The sequence below is a fragment of the Bos javanicus genome, chromosome 19 (assembly GCF_032452875.1).
Source record: "Bos javanicus breed banteng chromosome 19, ARS-OSU_banteng_1.0, whole genome shotgun sequence".
NCBI classification, from domain to species: domain Eukaryota; kingdom Metazoa; phylum Chordata; class Mammalia; order Artiodactyla; family Bovidae; genus Bos; species Bos javanicus.
This window is the reverse complement of record NC_083886.1, coordinates 60,908,354-60,928,572: the sequence shown is the minus strand read 5'-3', so window position 1 is coordinate 60,928,572 and position 20,219 is coordinate 60,908,354. Positions and strand designations below refer to the sequence as shown.

Genomic DNA, 20,219 nt, shown 5'->3' with positions numbered 1-20,219 from the left:
GAGAAAAAGAGACAAGTGCAGAATTACAGTTAAATATTTCAGTGTTTCCATCTTAATACTTGGTAGAATATATAAGTAAAAATTCAGTTGGTTGACAGTTGCTCCATCGTTTCTGACTTTTTGCACCCCGTGGACTGTAGCCCACCAGACTCCTCTGTCCATGGGATTTTCTAGATAAGAATACTGGAGTGGGTTGCTATTTCCTCCTCCAGGGGATCTTCCTGACCCAGGGATCAAACCCAGGCATACTCTTTACCATCTGGGCTACCCAGGGAATCATGGTTGACATGACTATCAACCAATTTAGCTTCTATCTATAGAAAAACAGATTCTTCACAAGTACGCACGGACTATTTACCACTATAAAGCATATGTTTGGCTATAAAATAAATATCAACAAATTAACAAGGATTGAAATTAAGCAGAATATGTTCTCAGACTGATGAATTATATTACAAAATAACAACTATTTGGAAATTAAAGAATATAAATAATTCATGAAGAAAAAAATCATAGAGTATAGCAAATATCTCTAACTGAATAAAAATAAGAACAAAGCATATCAAAATTTGTAAGATATAGCTAAAGGAGTGTTAAATGAAACATGCGGATTTAAGTGTTTTTATTAATAGAAAGTCCAAAATCAACAATACAAGCTTCCACCTTACAAACTGAGGGAAGAGAAGGAGAGAAAATTAAATCCAAAATAAGTAAAAGAAAGAAAATGATAAAGATGAAAACAGGAAACAGTGAAATAGAAAATACAGAAATAATTAAAATTCAATGAAACCATAGCTATTTTTTAAAAAATGAATAAAACTGACAAACCTCTCACTAAAAATCATAAAATTCAGGAATAATATATACTTTTCAGAAATTAAAGGCTAGTATAGGAATATTATAATTATGCTAACAAATTTGAAAATCTAGATGTAATGGATAAATACTTTGAAAAACAAATTTTGCCAAAACTGACACCAGAAGAAATTAACCATCTAAATAGCCTTTTGCCCTCTATTCATTAAATAAACTGAATGTGCAATTAAGCATCTCTCCCCCATCAAAAAAAAAAATAAAAACAAAACAAAACTCCCAGACCCATATGGCTTTACTGGTTACTTTTGTAAAGATTTAAGAACAAAAGAGCCTCCCTCCCGCCCTCCCTGCCCCACCCCTCTGGGCCATCACAGAGCAGGGAGCTGAGCTCCCTGTGCATGCACCAGCTTCCTACTTTCTATCTGTTTCACACATGGCAACGAACGTAAGTCCAGGCTACTCTCTAAATTTGTCCCACCCTCTCCTTCCCCCACTGAGTCCTTCTCTGTCTGCATCTCTGTTCCTGCCCTGCAAATAGGTTCATCGGTACCATTTTTTATGTCGTTGTGTGGCTGAAACCAACATAACATAGTAAAGTAATTGTCTCCCATATAAAAATTTACAAGAAAAAGAAAAAAATACCACGCATAAATTTCAGGAAGAAAAAATAAACATTTTCCAACACATTATTTAAGGCAAGTATTTCACTGATAACAAAACAATAAAAGAATATTACAAAAAAGAATCGATATTCCTCACAGAGTTCCAAACAAAATTTTAAGGATATTTAATTTTAGAAACATGTAAACTTAATGGTATATCATCATCAAGTAGATTTTATTCCAAAAATATAAAATTAATCTAACTTTCAAAAATCAGTGGAGGTAATTCACAACATTAACAGAACAAAAGAGAAAAACCATATGACCATCTCAATAGATGCAGAAGATAAATACAACAAAATTGAACACTCATTTGTTACAAACATCCTCAGTAAATTAGGAACAAAGGGGATTTTCAACTTTGTTATTTTTAATCAACAAAAATAAATCTTCAGCTAATGTCAAACTTAATGGTAAAAGACTGAACACTTGCTACTTAAAATCAGGAACAATGCAAAGCTTTCTATTCAGCACTGTACTGGAATTCCTAAGCCGTGCATACGACAGGGGGTGGGGGTTGGGGGACGGCGCAGTGATTGGTGAAGTAGAGCACTGTTCAGTAATGACATGACCCGTATACACAGACCGTCCAAAGAAAAGCCACAGCAAGGCTATGAGAACTTGGCAAGTGAGTCTACTTGGGTCACAATAAATAAGATTAATATAACGGATTTCTATATACTTTTTAAAACATATATAGGTCACATTCAATCATATGCTTCAGAATATACTTTTCCACTAGGTTTAGAGAGAATAGTCTTGATTTTTTAATTAAACAATTTTATTGGGGTATAGTTCCTTCACAACGTTTTGTTAGTTTCTGCTGTAAACACACACACACACACACACACACACACCCACACACACCCAATGTGCACTACAGCACTATTTCCAATAGCCTGGTCATGAAAGCAACCTGCATGCGTGCCAAGTCACTTCAGTCACATCTGACCCCTTGCGACCCTATGGACAGTAGCCCGCCAGGCTCCTCTGTCCATGGGATTTCCCAGGCAAGAATACTGGAGTGGGTTGCCATTTCTTTCTCCAGGGGATCTTTCCAACCCAGGGATCAAACCCATGTCTCTTATGTCTCTTGCACTGGCAGGCAGGTTCTTGACTACTAAATGTCCATAGACAGATGAACAAATAAATAAGATGTGGTGTATACACACAGTGGAATATTACTCAGCCACAAAAAAGGGATGAAACTGGGTCACTGGAGAAATATGGATGGACCTAGAGACTGCCATACAGAGAGAAGTCAGAAAGAGAAACACAAATATCGTATACTAACACATATGTGTGTAATCTCGAGTTGTACATACTTAAAAGTTGGAAAATAAACTTTTTAGAAACTGGACAGTATTTCACAGCGCTGTTCTCACATGTTTCAAACACACGATGAGATATGAAAAATATGCTTTGACAAGAATCAAGAGATTCCGAGGACATTGGAGAATCAAGAATATAGATTAGCAGAGACAACCTCTCTTAGGGCCAGTTAAGTCTTACCACAAGTATCACTTGAAAACCCAACAATATAGACATTGCTCTCACAGAAACGTTGAAAATGAGTATAATGACAGGCCCCTGTTACTACCAATTAAGAGAGGTAATATCACGTTCAGTTTATGGAACCTGAACTCCAGCATGCGAGACATTAACCACCAATCGGCAGAAAGATGCCTTGCACGTTAAGAAGTCCTGGAGGGAAGAATAATAATACGGGCCCTAAATCAGTTATGCTACAGGATCTAACATCATTTCGGCACCTGTAATTTGTCATTATTATTAAGCCATGAAATGAAAAGGTGAGCCAAACGGTATGTGCTTTCCAGTGGTAAGTTTTTGTTGGAATGAGACACTGGGCCACCAGAGCCGCTAAAACATTTTTTAATGAATTCATAAAGAAAATCCAGACACTCAAAAATAACAAGGCCTACAACAGTGCGTTTCAGCAGAGTTTGCTGAAGGGGAATCAATATTTTTCCTTGAGACTCACTTCCTCTGATTCTCTCCTGCAAATACAGACATTAGAAAGTAAAGAGATCATTAGTTCTCTCTTAAACATTAATGAGTAAAAGGCAGATGTTTCAAATTTAAGACCAGGATTTGTGATAGAGCTGCTTCTCAAACAGGCGAGTTGGCTTCATATGCTCCAGGGAATACAGCAGCGGGGATAATTTTTCATATGTTCCTTAAGTAGAATGACAGATGTGTACAGAGACTTTATCACCAAGTTAAAATGATCACAGCTGCAAATAAATGATTAAAATCATATAAAAATTATTACAACTCCAAAGTTTTATTTTCTAGTAAACTTCACATAGCAATGGTTAATTATTCCTGAGAAATGCCAGGTAATATAGCTATTACTACTACTGCTAACACTAATAATAATAAAGACTTTGCTTATTATAAGTATTTACTATGCACCGCATGCTATGCTACGAAGCATTCAATCATCATAACAACTTCATGAAGAATGGGTCATTATTATTATTCCCCATCTGGGAGGTCAGATAATCCAGGCATAAAGAGTTTAAATTGTTGCCAAGGTCTTTAGCTGCTAGTAAATGGTATGGTTGACTAACACAACATTGTTAATCAACTATACTCCAACATAAAAAGCTTTAAAAAATAGTATGGTTGAACTTCATAAACAAGTTTGTCAGGGTCAAGATTCACAAATAAGCATGTCATACTCTGAAGATTAAGTTTTTAAACACGATGATGTTCTGTATAATAGAGACAAAAGGGAAATACTCAGAAGTACTAAACAGTCTGCAGCTTCTCCCCCATCCTTTCACGCTTGGTGCACAAATGAGAAGTAGAAAACGCCACGGGGGCAATTTGGAATTAAGACGTCTCTGCTGTTCGAGGAAGGCTGTTCTTACAGTCTGCCGCGTAAGGGTCACCTGTCAAGGCTTACTCAAGTTACACAATCCTGCCGGAACAGTCACTGGAAAGTAATCGGAATGGATCAATCCTAGTAGAGTCTACCTGAAAAAGATTTCTAGATATAAAGCTCATGGGTTCATACTTAAACACACACACCCTTTCTTGCAATTCCTTGAGTTAGTACACCACAATCTCAAATAACAAACACTTTCTGCATTCTTGGTTCTCAGTTAAGGGAAAAAAGAAAGAAAAAAAACAATTCCACAAAATTGCCATGGAGAAGTGAAAATCAAATCGCTTCTAAACACATATAACAGTGGGGAGGATGGCTGTCGTGGGGGAAGCAGCTCTGGGCTGAGTGTGTGAGGAGACTTGGCTAATGGCGAACTGTGGTAAAGGCTAATTACTCATGTAGAATTACAGAGACTCCTGAGGAAGGCTGAATCCAGTCTGCCTGCCCCACGCTACCAGGGAGCCTTAATCCAAACAATTCGAGATAAATGGGTCTCTTCTTTGTTTTAAGGAAATCTCCAGAGTCTCAGGTTTCGAAGCTGCCCTCACTTGCACATTTCATGTATTTTCCTCAACGTTCATAAATCTCTCTTTTTATTAAGTAAATCTACCTTTCCCATAAGAGTAGGGGGTTTGGAGGAGAAATATTATACAAACTTTCTCTATTTCCCCAAAGTTCCAACATAACCGTAGGAAAATACTGGTGATCTTGCAGTATCGAGAGGTGAAAGGACCGCTTATCCACCGTTTTTACCTACAGGTATCACGTCTCAAACAAAAACACGCACAGACACACAACACACACAGAGGTCTTCCCCAATAAGCTTCTGCTGCTGGCTACTCGTTAAGTCGTGTCCGACTCTTGTGACCTTGTGGACTGGAGCTTGCCAGGCTCCTCTGTCCATGGGGTTCTCCAGGCAAGAACACTGGAGTGGGTTGCCATTTCCTTCTCCGTTGCGTGAAAGTGGAAAGTGAAAGTGAAGTCGCTCAGTCACATCTGACTCGTAGCGACCCCATGGACTGTAGCCCACCAGGCTGCACGGTCCGTGGAACTCTCCAGGCAAGAATACTGGAGTAGGTTGCCATTGCCTTCTCCAGGGGATCTTCCTGACCCAGGGGTCAAACCCAGATCCCCCACATTGCAGGCGGATTCTTTACTATCTAAACCACCAAGGAAGCCCTAATCTGATAAAAAGGAGTCTACAAAAACCACAGAGTTTATATCATATATGGGGATAAAAGATTGAATGGTTTCCTTCCAGGATTTGTCATGAAGCAATAACATTTGTGCTCACCATTTGTTTAATGTTTTATTGGAAGTTCTTGGAGAGTGCATAGAGTAAGAAAAGAAAATTCACACAGACTGGAAAAATGTAAAGAGAAAAGAAAAAAGTGAGTTTAGTGAGCTTGCAGAACATACGACAAAAATAAATTATATTTCTGTATTAGTAATGAACAATCAGAAATTGAACTTTTAAAAGAAACACCATTTACAATAGCACTGCCGATATGTGAAAACTCATCAAATGTACAAATTAAACTGTACATGTAATTCATTTCCTTAATAAAGCTGTAAAAAGGAATTTAACTGAAAAGTGATACACAATATTACTTGTACAGTAAATCAAACAAGGTCAGAGTTGACTACTTTGCCATTTCTGTATATCTTTTTCCACTGGGATCAAAATGCTGTTCTTATGACAAATACTATTCCCTTATTATAACCGTCAGTGTATAGTGCAAATTATGTTACGTCACTCTACAGCAAGAATAAAGAGAAAAGGGTCTAGTCAACAGATACTGGATGGGAGAACGCATCTACAGAATTTTATCTGTCTACACGGAGAGGATGAGGGACAAGAAAATATGCTTTGAGCTTGAGTTTCCTAAGAAAGAGAACAGGAACTTTGGGGCAACTCTATTTAAAAGAAGGCTGAGTTTGGATTTGAAACATGTTAAGTCTTCAGAGGCAGCACACCTTGTCTTCAGGTTGGAAATACAGACTTCAGCCCCTCCACACACAGTCTTCATTCCGTTTAGAGCCGTGCTGCCCAACTGAGCCTCCGCGAGGGTAAGAATGTTCTGTGTCTGCACTGTCCAACGTGGCGGCCACTCCCTGCGTGTGTCGTCTCAGCAGCTGAAATGTGGTTGGCTGATAAATACACACTTAATTCAAATCAGGTTTAAATTGAACTAGCCACACGTGGCTAGACAGGTTTAGAGGCTCGTCATTCATTCAACAGCCCAACCAAGAAACTCCAGATACACCTGTCTCCTTCACTTTCCTGTGTTTTCATTCAGTCATTTACTGAATGGACATGGCTTACTTACTTTGCTTTGTTCATTATCATGTCCCCACCATTTAGCACAAACAAGGTCCTCATCCTCATGAAATTTATGTTCTAATGAATCCTGTTAATCACCAGATCCTAATTATAGTCTCAACTGAAACTTTATTCAACGTTATCCACTTCATCGCTGCTATTTTCAACACAGCCTCAAAATCATTAAATTCATCTAAAAAGATGAAATAATCCAAACATTTTGTTTTGGTTTTTGCTGTTGCTGTTTGTTTTCGGTGCCATGAAAAGAAAATCGAAGTTACTCTATAATCAGTTCTGGTATCATGTTAAGAAATTATACTCTAAAATGCTAAGTTTATGAGTTTCTCAACTAGAAGACATTAAATGTTCAAGGTATCATTTCACATGATGCTCTCATTTTTTTTTTCATTGCCAAGGAACTGCTGACAATAAATGTTGGTTGAAATACACAGCAAACTTTGATTCAGGCCTCATACCGTTCATGCTGGCGTGCGTCTATACGTTGTTTAACTATGCTTATATTTATGCCTATCGGTCCATCCCTGGGTCAGAAAAATCCCCTGGAGGAGGAAATGGCAGTCCACACCAGTATTCTTGCCTGGAGAGCCCCATGAGTAGAGGAGCCTGGAGGGCTGCAGGCCGTGGGGTTGCAGAGAGTCAGACAGGACTGCGTACTGAGCACAAGCACATGTGTTGTCATCGATTATGTATTTTCATCCAGGTTAAAAAAAATCATCTTGCAGAGAAAAACTAATCTGAAGTAGCCCTAATTCTTCAAAGACTCAGTGAAATTGTCCATTATATCTGAAGCTGCAAGTGATAACATACGCAGCGATGTAGAAGTGTTTCCCGTAAGCACGCAGCATAGCTTCCAAACGGCTTTTCATTAGAAGTTGTCTTTAGATAATTTGATAATAAAGCCATGGTAATCAGACTGAAACTTTTAATTAGCAGAGCATGGTTTCGAGTCATGGAGGGGAGAAGAAAAACTTGTCAAAGATTTTATCTTATGATTGCAAATCCATCCAGGGCTCGAAATTTGTCAGAGAAAACCACTGAACAATCCTGGGGGAAACCAAGAGCGTTTATGAAGGAAACACGAACCTCATACAAGTGTCAAAAGGATAGGAAGCCGACGTCTGCAAGTCTTAGACTGTCAAAAAGACCTGCTTTCAGGGCCTGCGCTCTGCCTCTCTGGGACACCCAAAGGAATTATTAGAGCCTTGGAACAGCAAGCTTCATTACCATAGATGTAATAAGACTTATTTTCTGCGCACTTTCTGGTTATCACTATTTAAAAGCGGTGAAATGCTGATATCCCCAATACGCTATGAAAGATGGGGTAACTAAATCTCATCTCTTGAGTCTGAGATCGCTAACCTCTTAGCAGAGTCAACAAGAATGACACGAATGACTTCACTTTTACACCCATGATGAAAAGTAACTTGTTATGTCAGAAACTTGTTACAGTTTAAAGAAATGGGGGTGGGGTGGGGGATAAATATTTCCAACCTAACATCATTGAGACAGAATCAAAATAATGTGTACTGATGGGTCAGAAATAAAAAGTACCACAGTGTTCTGTAGCCATGAATTCGTTTAACACATGGCTATGTGCATAGCACACTAACTGGCGTTTGGCTGCACCTTTTGTAACAGAAAACAAAGCAAGAGAGCAAGCCAGTCACGCACAGTGGCTCCTAACCTTTTTGGCTCCAGCGACCAGTTTCATGGGAGACAGGTTTTCCACGGACGGGTGGGGGGGGATGTTTTCAGGATGATTCAACTGCATTTATGTTTATTGTGCACTTGATTCCTAATCTAACACCGCCGCTGATCTGACAGAGGTCCACGACCTGGAGGCTGGGGACCCCTGATCTAGAAAGAATATTGGAACCTCTGGAAACCCGGAGAAGGAAAGGCTTTTGACACTGATCTGCAGGTATGAAGCCGCAGGATCCAGCTCACGCAGGCAGGCATTAAACCTGCTGTATCATCATTGATCCTGAATCCTGTACACAGAGGGAGGTACTAGGTCATCGGCCCTTCTAGCCTCAAAAGGGTTCTGCTGCTGTATCAGCAGGGAGCTTAATTTCCATCGTGAACAAACGGTGCTTTGAGAAACTGCACATCCAACTTGTTGACTGTTTTTATTAGCGTGGTTTTCTTGGTAACTAATATGCGAGCTGAAGAGGTTGTTGTTTGGACCTCAGAACCCGTGAGTCAGGCCGCTGGTAACAGAAGAGGGCTCTATGCAGATAATCTATCGTCGGTATTTCTGTAGAGGTAATTTCTCTCAAAGCAGCATCTGGCGAACTTTTGGTCATAATTTAATTTCCCCAAACTTGCCTGAGTATAAGAATCTCCTGGAATGATTGTTAAATGTGGGGATTCCGATACAATGAGGAGGTGGGTCTTAGAATCTGAATGTTTAACTTTTAAGGAACGTTGCCCTAAGTTATGACCCTGCTGCAACCAACAATGAGAAAGCAGAGCTAGAACTGGGGTCTGAGCAAGTCCATTAAATCCTGGTTACAACTAGTTCCTGTCAGCTTCTCTATAGCTCTTAGAGTCTTACAGAGATGTTTCCAGACAGTTGCACATTTATGCAAACTCTGATGTACAGGAGGGATAAACAATAAGGTCCCATAGTATAGGATAGGCAACTATATTCACGACCCTGTGATAAACCAGGATGGAAACGATATGAAGAAAGAATATAAGTACATGTAATTGTACTTTGCTATATAGCAGAAATGAACACATCATAAATCAGCTATACATCAATAAAATTAAAAAACAGAAAAATAAAGAAAGCTTCCCCTCTGACTTTTTACAAAATGAGGCAGAGGAAACTTTGTCCCATGTAAAGCAGTCTTCATGTTTATCACTGTCTTCCACACTGTGACAGCTTCAAAAATAGCTTGTTCATCTTCTCAGCACTCTAAAATGGATGCGGTTCAGGTTTCCAGGCACCAGACTCTGTGATGGAGATGTGTGTGGTAAATTTATTGGGGACATTTAGGGATCAACTCCTTTAAAGGAGTGAAAGAAACACGTGTAGCGGAGGGAACATACTGGCCAGAAAGGCAGCAAAGGCATAGCTGACCCCAAGGAGAGGTCTGAAGCTAGGACGGCCCTTTCAAGTTGTCCCAGATACAGCAAGGTGGCCAGGCCTTTATACGGCTCCAGTGATGTTTAATGGAGGTGAGCTACCCTTGGGCTCTGATCCTGAGTTATCTTCTAAGAGCAAATTGGTAGAAGAACTCAGTCAGAATTCATCAGCAGTCAACATCAACTGGGGAAATGAGTTGACTGGAAGGTTCCAAAGGCAAAAATCAATGACACAGACCACAGTATCCACTACAAAGTCCAGCCACTGGTTCCAAGCTTGCTTATTTACCTTCGCTCATGTCTGGTTGTTCCACATTTCGATAAGAAAACAAACAGACCCAGGCCCACCGTCACCTTTGAGAAAACTAAGAAGCTTCAAACATTTTAGGGCTGGAAATTTATGCACAGTTTCAACGTGAAATAAGGGCAGAGTGGGAGAGTCAACACGCCTTAGCACTAAGACGTCAGGTTTCATTAAGAGTTAGTTGTTCCAGGGAAGCAAAGGGAAATAAAGCACAGAGAAACACTAACAGAGACTCACATTACCAGCCTTTTACATACACTGACCATACACTGGTAGTTTATACTGCAAAAAAGGAAATGTGCATTTTACACATTTCAGTGAATCAACATTCTCGTCCACTAAGACCTCTCATCAATCACTCAGTGGTCAGACAGCCCTGCAAACAAGGAGTGCCCCCAAGCCCACTGCTGGGTTATGCGTTTCAGGCGTCGTGTGATAGCCCTGCACAGTGAGCTCGTCCGCAGGGCCACAGGCAGCGGGCGGCACCCATCCGCCACTAAGCGGTCTGGTTCCCAAAGCTTCAGCAGTGGACAATCACATGTAAGCCTTGAGCGTCAACAGAGATCTTATTTAACCATGAAAACCCAGAGAGTGCCACCGAGGCTCCGGCATGCCTGTAAGGCTAGTGTTCTCCGGGGCTGGGCTTTTGCTGTCCGTACCTTCTCTCACTAGGTGACTTACACTATCTTCTGGCTTAAACACCATCCATAAACTATGCCCTCCACACTCCCGTTACCAAGACTGAGCTGTAAGTCCTCTGCTCAATCCACATCAGTATTTGGATATGCAACACGCATCCGGTAAGCCTCTTACTTGGCTGTAACTTCTTCCCTCCAAATCTGCCCTTCCCTCTGTCATTTCCATCAACAGCACATCCCACCACCCACCCAGCTTGATCAAGTCAAGGGTCTGCTCACTAACCTTCATTCTTCTCTCACTGTCTTGGTGGTGGTTTAGTCGCTAAGTCGTGTCCGACTCTTGTGCCATGGACTATAGCCTGCCATGCTCTTCTGGCCATAGGATTTCTCAGGCAAGAATACTGGAGTGGGTTTCCACTTCCTTCTCCAGGGCATCTTCCTGACCCAGGGATCGAACCAGGGTCTCCTGCATTGCAGGCAGATTCTTTACCCACTGAGCTACAAGGGAAGCCCTTACTCTCTTAATTCACGTCAAATTCATCATCCATGATGTCTCCTTAAATTTAAAATGCAGCCTTAACTCAGTCCATCAGATCTAGTGCTTGAATTCTCAAGATCCTCTCTTACTTGCGCCACAGACAAAAGCCTCCACCTTACCTCCCGTTCTCGCTCTTACCAGGAGTCTTTTCTCCACAAAGAGCCCAAACTGTATTTTAAGAACATGAATCAGATAGGGTTGCTCCAAAAGCTTCCATAGGATGTAGAACAAAACCTAAATGCCCTACCGATTCTGGCCGCTAAGACCACACATGTCCAACACCAATTATTTTCACTCCTCTCCTGCCTTACTCCTCACAACAAACTGTGGAATATTCCTAAAGAGATAGGAATACCAGAGCACCTGACCTGCCTCCTGCAAAACCTGTATGCAGGTCAAGAAGCAACAGTTAGAACTGGACATGGAACAATGAAATGGTTCAAATTTGGGAAAGGAGTATGTCAAGGCTATATACTGTCACCCTGCTTATTTAACTTACATGTAGAGTACACCATGAGAAATGCCAGGCTGGATGAGGCAGAAGCTAGAATCAAGATTGCTGGGAGAAAGATCAATTACCTCAAATATGCAGATGATACCACCCGTAGGGCAGAAAGCGAAGAGGAACTAAAGAGCCTGTTGATAAAAGTGAAAGATGAGAGTGAAGAAGCTGGCTTAAAACTCAACATTCAAAAAACTAAGATTATGGCATCTGGTCACATCACTTCATGGCAACTAGATGGGGAAACAATGGAAACAATGACAGACTTAATTTTCTTGGGCTCCAAAATCAGTGCAGATGGTGATTGCAGCCATGAAATTAAAAGACGTTTGCTCCTTGGAAGAAAACCTATGACAAACCTAGACATCATATTAAAAAGCAGACATTACTTTGCAAGTTCAGTCTAGTCAAGGCTATGGTTTTTCCAATAGTCATGTATGGATGTGAGAGTTAGACCGTAAAGAAGGCTGAATGCTGAAGAATTGATGCTTTTGAACTGTGGTGTTGGAGAAGACTCTTGAGAGTCCCTTGGACTGCAAGGAGATCCAGCTAGTCCATCCTAAAGGAGATCACTCCTGGTTGTTCATTGGAAGAATTGATGCTGAAGCTGAAACTTCAATACTTTGGCCACCTCATGTGAAGAACTGACTCATTTGAAAAGACCCCAATGCTGGGAAAGATTGAAGGAAGGAGAAGAAGGAGATGACAGAGGACTAGATGGTCGGATGGCATCACTGACTCAATGGACACGAGTTTGAGCAAGCTCCAGGAGATGGTGAAAGACAGGGAAGCTTGGCTTTCTGCTGTCCATGGGATCGCAAAGAGGTGGACATGACTGAGCAACTGAACAATTTCTACCTTACTCCGCATCAGACAAAACTGTTTTCTGGTTATTTCTCAAACATGCCAATGTGTCTATTCAGGCTTCAAGTCTTCTGAATTTTCTGTGCAATGTGTCTGGAACATTCTTCCTAGATCTTCACGACTGCTTCTCTCAATAAATCAAGTCTGAGTTCAAACAGTGCTCTCTCAGAGATTCTCTCTTCCTTTCTCATCCTTCCTAGGTAGACATCCATCCCTGCCACAACTCCCAATCGCCTTACTGTACGTTATTATCATGGCACTTAGAGCATCTGAATTTACCTTCTTTACTTTTTATGAGTCTTATTAAAGCAAGATCCCTGTGGCTCGTGTGTAATCCCAGAACACAAACCAGGGCCATGCATGGGATACACACTCAATACATATTTGCTGAATGAAAGAATCAATTTCCTTCTCTGATTTCTCCCTTTTCTCATTTACTGCTTCTTTGATTTCTCCCATTTAAAATGTCTCCTTTCATTGGCAACAATAATCAGGTTTTTATTTCAGCCATGCTCCTTTTGAAATCTCTATTCCAAGTTACATACAGATCTGACTCACCCTTTAAAAATCATCCTTTGGTTGAGCTGATTATTGGATAAGCCACCTTGTCTAACAAGCAGTTGGGAGGGTCATAATGCTTTCTTCTCATCACAGAGCTATGTTATAAATCATTATGGTGGGGAATAAATGGGTGCCTAATAAATATATTCTCTGGATAAAAAAGATTTTAAGTAAGACTCACTTTCTCTAGATTCCATCCTTGACTGATTCAATCATATCTTGCCCACTGAATGTGTATTTTATGTATAATATTCTGCTGTCCGATTAAGACTAAATTACTATGAACTTAATAGTCCCCCTCTACTTTCTCTCGTATATAATTGGAAAAGTCCAATTTAAATCCAAAATCTGTTTTTTCTAAATAACCAAAGTTATTTTCTAAATTTACAAAAAACTTTGTTGGCAAAGTTTGGGCTTCCCTGGTGTTGGCAAAAAACGGTTTAAACAGATATAAAGTTACAGTCGTGTATGTTACTTTGTGTGAATATTCATATGCTTACCTGCAGAACTAACATGCGCGATTACAGGGCACAATCTCGGGCCCCAGTGAGTGCGTGATGTAATAGTCAGGAAAGGCACCGTATCGCCTTTGTGAAATTTAAAACCTTCTGCTTCAAATGGCAGGAGGCTGAGGTGTCTCTTGCATTCTCTATCAGTTCTGAGGGCGTGGGCAGAGCATTATCTCTAGGTTTGAGTTGCCAGTTTTCAAGATAAAATCCTCCAGTTACACATACTCCATTCTTAACCATCCTGCTTTCAACACACTACCACCTGAATGCTACAGAGGAATGTCTAGCTGAGCCTTTGCTTAATAATTTAATTATTAACCACCAGCAACAACCAAGGCTTCCCTGGTGACTCAGCTGGTAAAGAATCCACCTGCAATGCAGGAGACCCCGGTTCAATTTCTGGGCCGGGAAGATCCACTGAAGAAGGGATAGGCTACCCACTCCAGTATTCTTGGGCTTCCCTGGTGGCTCAGCTGGTAAAGAATCCACCTGCAATGCGGGAGACCTGGCTTTGATCCCTGGGTTGGGAAGATCCCCTGGAGAAGGGAAAGGCTACCCACTCTAGTGTTCTGGCCTGGAGAATTCCATGGACTATAGAGTCCGCAAAGAGTCAGACACAATTGAGTGACTTTAACTTTCAACAACAACACTACCACTGCGGGGTTATTAACTGGCCAAGTTCAGGATCACTGTGTCTCAGGGGAATAGGGAACTCTGAGGAGAGGGAGAGAGATGGGTGAGCTACAGACTGGTGGAGCAGTCAGAACACATTAATGTTTCTTGGTTAAGTGTGCCATCTTGTACCAGCGTGGTTCATGGCGACCCAAAACAATTACAATAGTATTAATAACATCAAAGACCACTGATAAAAAAAAAAAAAAAAAAAAACACTGATCACAGATCGCCAAAACAAATATAAGGATGATGAGATAGTTTGAAACATCGTGAGAACTACTGAACTATAACACAGAGACAAGATGTGGCAAACGCTGTTGGGAAAATGCTGATAGATTGCAGAGGTGGGGTTGCTACAAACCTTCAGTTCATTAAAAAAGGCAGGCTCTAAAGCCCAGTAAAGTGACATGCAGGCAAATGAGCGTGCCTGTAGTCTTACCTTTTTTGCTCATTGTGACTACTCATACGTTTAGCTGCAAAATTATTAACGTGTCTGATGACGGGTACAGTCTCTCTCAACTGTCACCAGGCACCGAGTTTCCTTAACTGTTTTTTTCTGAGTTTTCCCCCAGAGATATATGTCTTTAGAAGCAGATATGAGTAAGTACTTTTTGCACAAATGTGGCACACCAGGAATACTAGATGCACACGTATGTCTTCAGCTTTTTCTCATTTAATATCTCATAGACAGCAATGTATAACAACAAAGACGGTCTTCTGAGCTCCTATGTTTTTTACTGTATGAAAGCTCTTTTCTGTGTTTTTTTCTAAACTGTCATAATTTCTTTAGCCGATCTATTTATAGATACTGCAATTATTTCCAGTATTTTGTTATCATAAATTATAAACCAGTGTTCAGATGTCCAGGCATAGCTCTCAAATAAACATTTATTTTTAGAAACCTAGCGAAATGGACAAAGCATATGAACATACAAAGCAATACAGGAAAATCCGAATATCGTTTTTACTGAACTGTTAGAGACATTAAACCTTTGTCTCTGGCATGTTTTACATATACATATTTCCCAAGTTATCACTCAGCTTTTCACTTTCTCAATGGCATTTTTCTAAGAATTTGTTAAAGCTTTTCTGTAACCAAGTGGTTGGCTTTTTTACACTTTTTAAAATTGTACAGAATTGATACGCTATTTCCACGCTTAGATAATTGATGCAATGCTTCTGTGTCATTTTCTGTGCTGATACATACATACCAGTTTCGCTCCCTCTGGATACATTTGGGGTAAGACGCCTGGTCTGACCCCTGTATGCTCACTGCCCCTCCCCCACCCCTCACCAACGGTTGCCTGATATTCCCGACACCGTGTATCGAGTAGACTTGTTTTTCCTTCCGTTTTTTCAGTTCTCTTTTCATTACACAAAGTACCTTAGAGTTCAGGATGGTACCCAGTGCACAGAACTGTATTTTTTTTCTTTTCATACTGACCAACCGCCAGTACCATTTCCATTAAGGCTGGAGATGGCTCCCTCTGCTCTGGGCCTGGGGCCCCTATTAGGTTGCAGAATGGAGTGAGGGGCCAGGGCCAGGAGGCTGCGCTCTGATGCATCTGCATTTCAGACAACTTGACATCTGGGGATAGGCCCAGGGGGTTTTCTTCCTTCTGCTTCCTGGTACCTATTTTGGAATCTCAAATACAGAAAACAGCTGAAGCAATAAAACAAATAAATTCTTAGGAAGTTATTCTTCCTTTTCATTGCATTTAAAACACATACACACACACATTTGACTATCAGGCCCTCTATAATGGGAGCTAATAAATGTTTTTATTATAAATATCATACTTTATAAAATGAGTTGTGTTTCAATCTTTACCCAGATATTTCAAATTGCTTGATTAAAACTTTCTTTGTTGGCAAATTCTGCCAGAAATTTATTCATTCATTTAAGAAAATTATTGAGTATTTCTAGGTGCATTTTATTCTTCTAAAGACTGAGAAGGACTCATAAATGAAGAAGACAAGTCCCTGTTCCATCACCATTTTTACTAGCAGAGTTTAACAGATGAGACTGGAGCAGAGCATCTTCCTGGCAGGAGCAGTGGACATGTGCAACCCATGGGAGAATGTGATAAGCGTTGCTATGAAGACTCAAAGAACATCTCTGGCATGCCAATTCTGAGAGATGGGATAATATGACAGGTTCTTTCTCAATGTATTTCTCTTTAAAAGACTTCAGGAGATTTACGTGAAAGGTCATCCTTCAAATAGCCAGGCAGAGTTTACCAAACGTTCAGTTCAGTTGCTCAGTCGTATCTGACTCTTTGCGACCCCATGGACTGCAGCACGCCAGGCTCCCCTGTCCATCACCAACTTCTGGAGCTTGCTCAAACTCATGTCCATTGAGTCAGTGATGCCATCCAACCATCTCATCCTCTGTCGTCCCCTTCTCCTCCTGCCCTCAATCTTTGCCAGCATCAGGGTCTTTTCAAATGAGTCAGCTCTTTGCATCAGGTAGCCAAAGTACTGGAGTTTCGGCTTCAACATCAGTCCTTCCAATGAAAATTCAGGACTGATTTCCTTGATGATTGACTAGTTTGATCTCCTTGCAGTCCAAGGGACTCTCCAAGAGTCTTTTCCAACACCACAGTTCAAAAGCATCAATTCTTCCATGCTCAGCTTTCTTTCTCCATCCGGTCAAAGCTTTTCCAGTAGTAATGTATGGATGTGGAGTTGGACTATAAAGAAACATCTGGTTACTGAAGTGATTATATACAACAGAAGACCAGAGAGCTGTAATTCCTACTGTGAAGACTCTCTTCTTTATCCACATCAATACTTTGATGGCTTAGTCAAAATATCTTCTACTCAATATATCTGAAACATCAATTTGTAACGAAATTGGAAAAGGTGCTTTGAAAGAGGGTAAATTTAAAATTACATAGCACACACCATTTTCGAGAATGCATTACTCATATCAGGCTGTGTGTGTGGAAACCACTCAGTGTTCAGTGTCTCTTGCTCGCTTGCTAATACATGTTACGTTTAGTCCCAGCCGCATGTGCCTGCAGTCAGCCTTGTGGGCTCAGCCAGCTCTTTAACCTTGCTTCTGTTGACCACCTTCCTTGTAGCCAGGGTGGCCGTGTTGCCCAGTGCTGTCAGTGGCATGGAGAGCACTGGTGGAGGGGACGGAGGAGAAAGCTGGTGGTGAACCATAAACAGGGCTGACCCACGTGGCCTCCTTCTCTTCTCCTGTGTCTTAGAGCCGTGTGATGGCCAAGAGGCCAGATGAAGGACATTTAATTCAGTAGAGCAGGGAGAGACAGCACGCAGGGTTTGGGTGATTTTCGTAGAACCAGGGGATCAGTCCCACCTGCTTGTTATGTGAGAAGAACAGAACTGCTCTTCGTAGGGTACACTGCTAACTGCAGCCAAACACGCTTCCAAAGACAGAGTGTGCTGGCTAGTTGAGAAGAAAGCCTTTCACTAAAGACTTCCCACTTTTTGTGCCAACCCTTCAGAAATTTTATGGAGGACAGTCTATAAACAGGGCTTATTGATTCTTAAACAGATAGACATGAAGAAGGTCCCTTATAAGTATGGTGAGACGTCACACGCTAAAGAAATGAGAGCAGTCGTTCAGGATAAACTTCAGCAGTAACAAAGAAGTGTCCTTTCAATTATCTCTGAATTCTAAAAATTCCCAGAACCTTAAACTAAGTAGGTTGGTCTTAAGGCCCCATGTCTTCACTTAGAAACACTCAGAGCCTTCTGTTGAATGTCATAATAGCAGCGCATGGCCGTGTCTAACGCACGCAGCTAACGGAGGTAATCTCAAGAAGAGAAGGTTTGGTTTCTTATAGCATGAGACAGGGTGCTCGGGGCTGGTGCACTGGGATGACCCTGAGGGATGGGGTAGGGAGAGAGGTGGGAGGGGGGTTCAGGATGGGGGACATATGTACACCCATATCTGATTCATGTCAGTGTATAGCAAAAACCACCACGATATTTTAAAGTAATCAGCCTCCAATTAAAATAAATAAATTAATTTTTAAAAAAGTAGAGCTGTTGGCTGGTAAATGTGTTTGGTCAGTCAGCCTTCTAACCCATGAATTAAAAGCAATTAGTTTTCAAGTTTCAAACTTTTTTCTTTCTCTGAAGACTTTGCCTTCAAGTTATTTTCATCTTAAACAGCGTTCTGGGGCCCTGGGCAGACATCCTGATACCCTGATAATTTGTGGTCTTGCTAAAGACTAACTCTTTGCACAGCCTCCCTGGCTTGATTTGTTATTTCAAAGTTCCAATTATTTCACACCTTGCTCTTAGACTTTTTCTAATTGGGTTGTATTTTCCCAGTTGAAATTAGAACCGGCCCAACTCTCACGTTAATCAAAATCTGAGCCCCCTTTTAAAGATTAAAATTCTTCAGTGTTTTTAAATAGATGCTGTTATTTTTACAATCTTCCTAATTTCATTTCGTGGGACGAACTAGGACCTTAAAATAGTGAGAAAATATTTTCTTACTTGATCCCCAAGCCCTATCTTTACCTAATAAATTTCCTATAAATAAACATTTTGGACAATGTTTATAGCTTTTAAATATTTAGCAGCCGTTGTGATAATTATCTATGAACCAGCAAATGAATTTTGTGATTTGTGACTAAGATTTTTTTTAACTTTGTCCTTTCCTCAGGTAGAAAAAGTCATATTACTGCCATGCAGCATACGTCCAAACAGCCATTCAAAACCATTTCTCATTAGAAATAAATAATAAGGAAAAGTTTAGGCCAGAGAAGCTAAAAGTCATTCCAAGTATAAAAGGTCTCGTTTTAGTCCCGAGAATAAGTGTGTTGGGTAACTGGAACTTGATGGGTGTGATTTGCCATTCTTTTCCATTTCCTGAAAAATCTTAAAAAAAAATAAAATCACAGCTTATGTGCCCCACTGCCTTTAACTAAACTGTTAAGTATTGAAGCTGCTTTCTAAAATATTCCTTAGTTTTCATGCATGTGCCTGTCCATTCACGTGGGTGTTTGATGCTTGCTGGTGTAACTATTTCTCTATATGTTGACTCAATGAATCATGTTTCCAGAATTGAAAGTTGCTTGTTTAATCAGTGAATTCACAACACTTTATCAAAACACAATCAAGAAATTTGCAGCCAAAGAAAATCCAAAAGCAGGTTCATAATTTTGAGGGTCTCACAAGGAATAAAAGAATCCTTACATTATATCTTTCATGAGTTCTCCATCATCGTCATCATCATTATTATCATTGTTTCTTTAAAAAGTTACACCTCTCCAACAGGATATATTTTAAGGGTCTTAGCCTACTAACACATTGTCTCGAAAACACAGGTCACAGATTCAACAAAATGAAAGATCAAGAGACCTCGTGTGTGTGGTGTGTGCTCACTCAGCCATGTCTGACTCCCCGAAACCCCATGGACTGTAGCCCGCCAGGCTCCTCTGTCCATGGGATTCTCCAGGCAAGAATACTGGAGTGGGTTGCTATTTCCTTCTCCAGGGGATCTTCCTGACTCAGGGATCAAATCCACGGCTCCTGTGGTTCCTGCCCTGGCAGGTGGATTCTTTACCACTGAACCGCTGAGGAAGCCTCTGTCAATCCAAATACTAGATGTCACAAAATTTCAAAATCTCTACTCTTCCTAGAGCTTCATTCTTAGCCAATGCCTACTTGTTCTTAAGATACCAAGATCCAAACACCTTTGTTTTTAGGTTATATGACACATAGAAGCTTTATACCAATCAAGAGATAAATTTCAAGACAGGTTTGCCTTGAAAAAAGCCAGAGTTGATACCCTAAATAGGAAAATTACAAAAA

At 40.6% G+C, this 20,219-nt stretch overlaps 1 long non-coding RNA gene across 5 annotated transcripts in view; it reads right to left on the bottom strand.

The window, feature by feature from the left end:
- The window catches only part of LOC133232955 (uncharacterized), a 450,067-nt gene that overhangs the window by 139,301 nt on the left and 290,547 nt on the right, over nt 1-20,219 (bottom strand). The window contains exon 6 of one of the 5 annotated variants that reach the window (XR_009731535.1): nt 3,399-3,496. The exons of 3 other annotated variants lie outside the window; for them this stretch is intronic. This is a non-coding gene — a long non-coding RNA (uncharacterized LOC133232955). Of the gene's footprint in view, nt 1-3,398; nt 3,497-3,522; nt 3,734-20,219 lie in introns of those variants that run through there. One more of the 5 variants, XR_009731532.1, reaches the window with a different exon arrangement.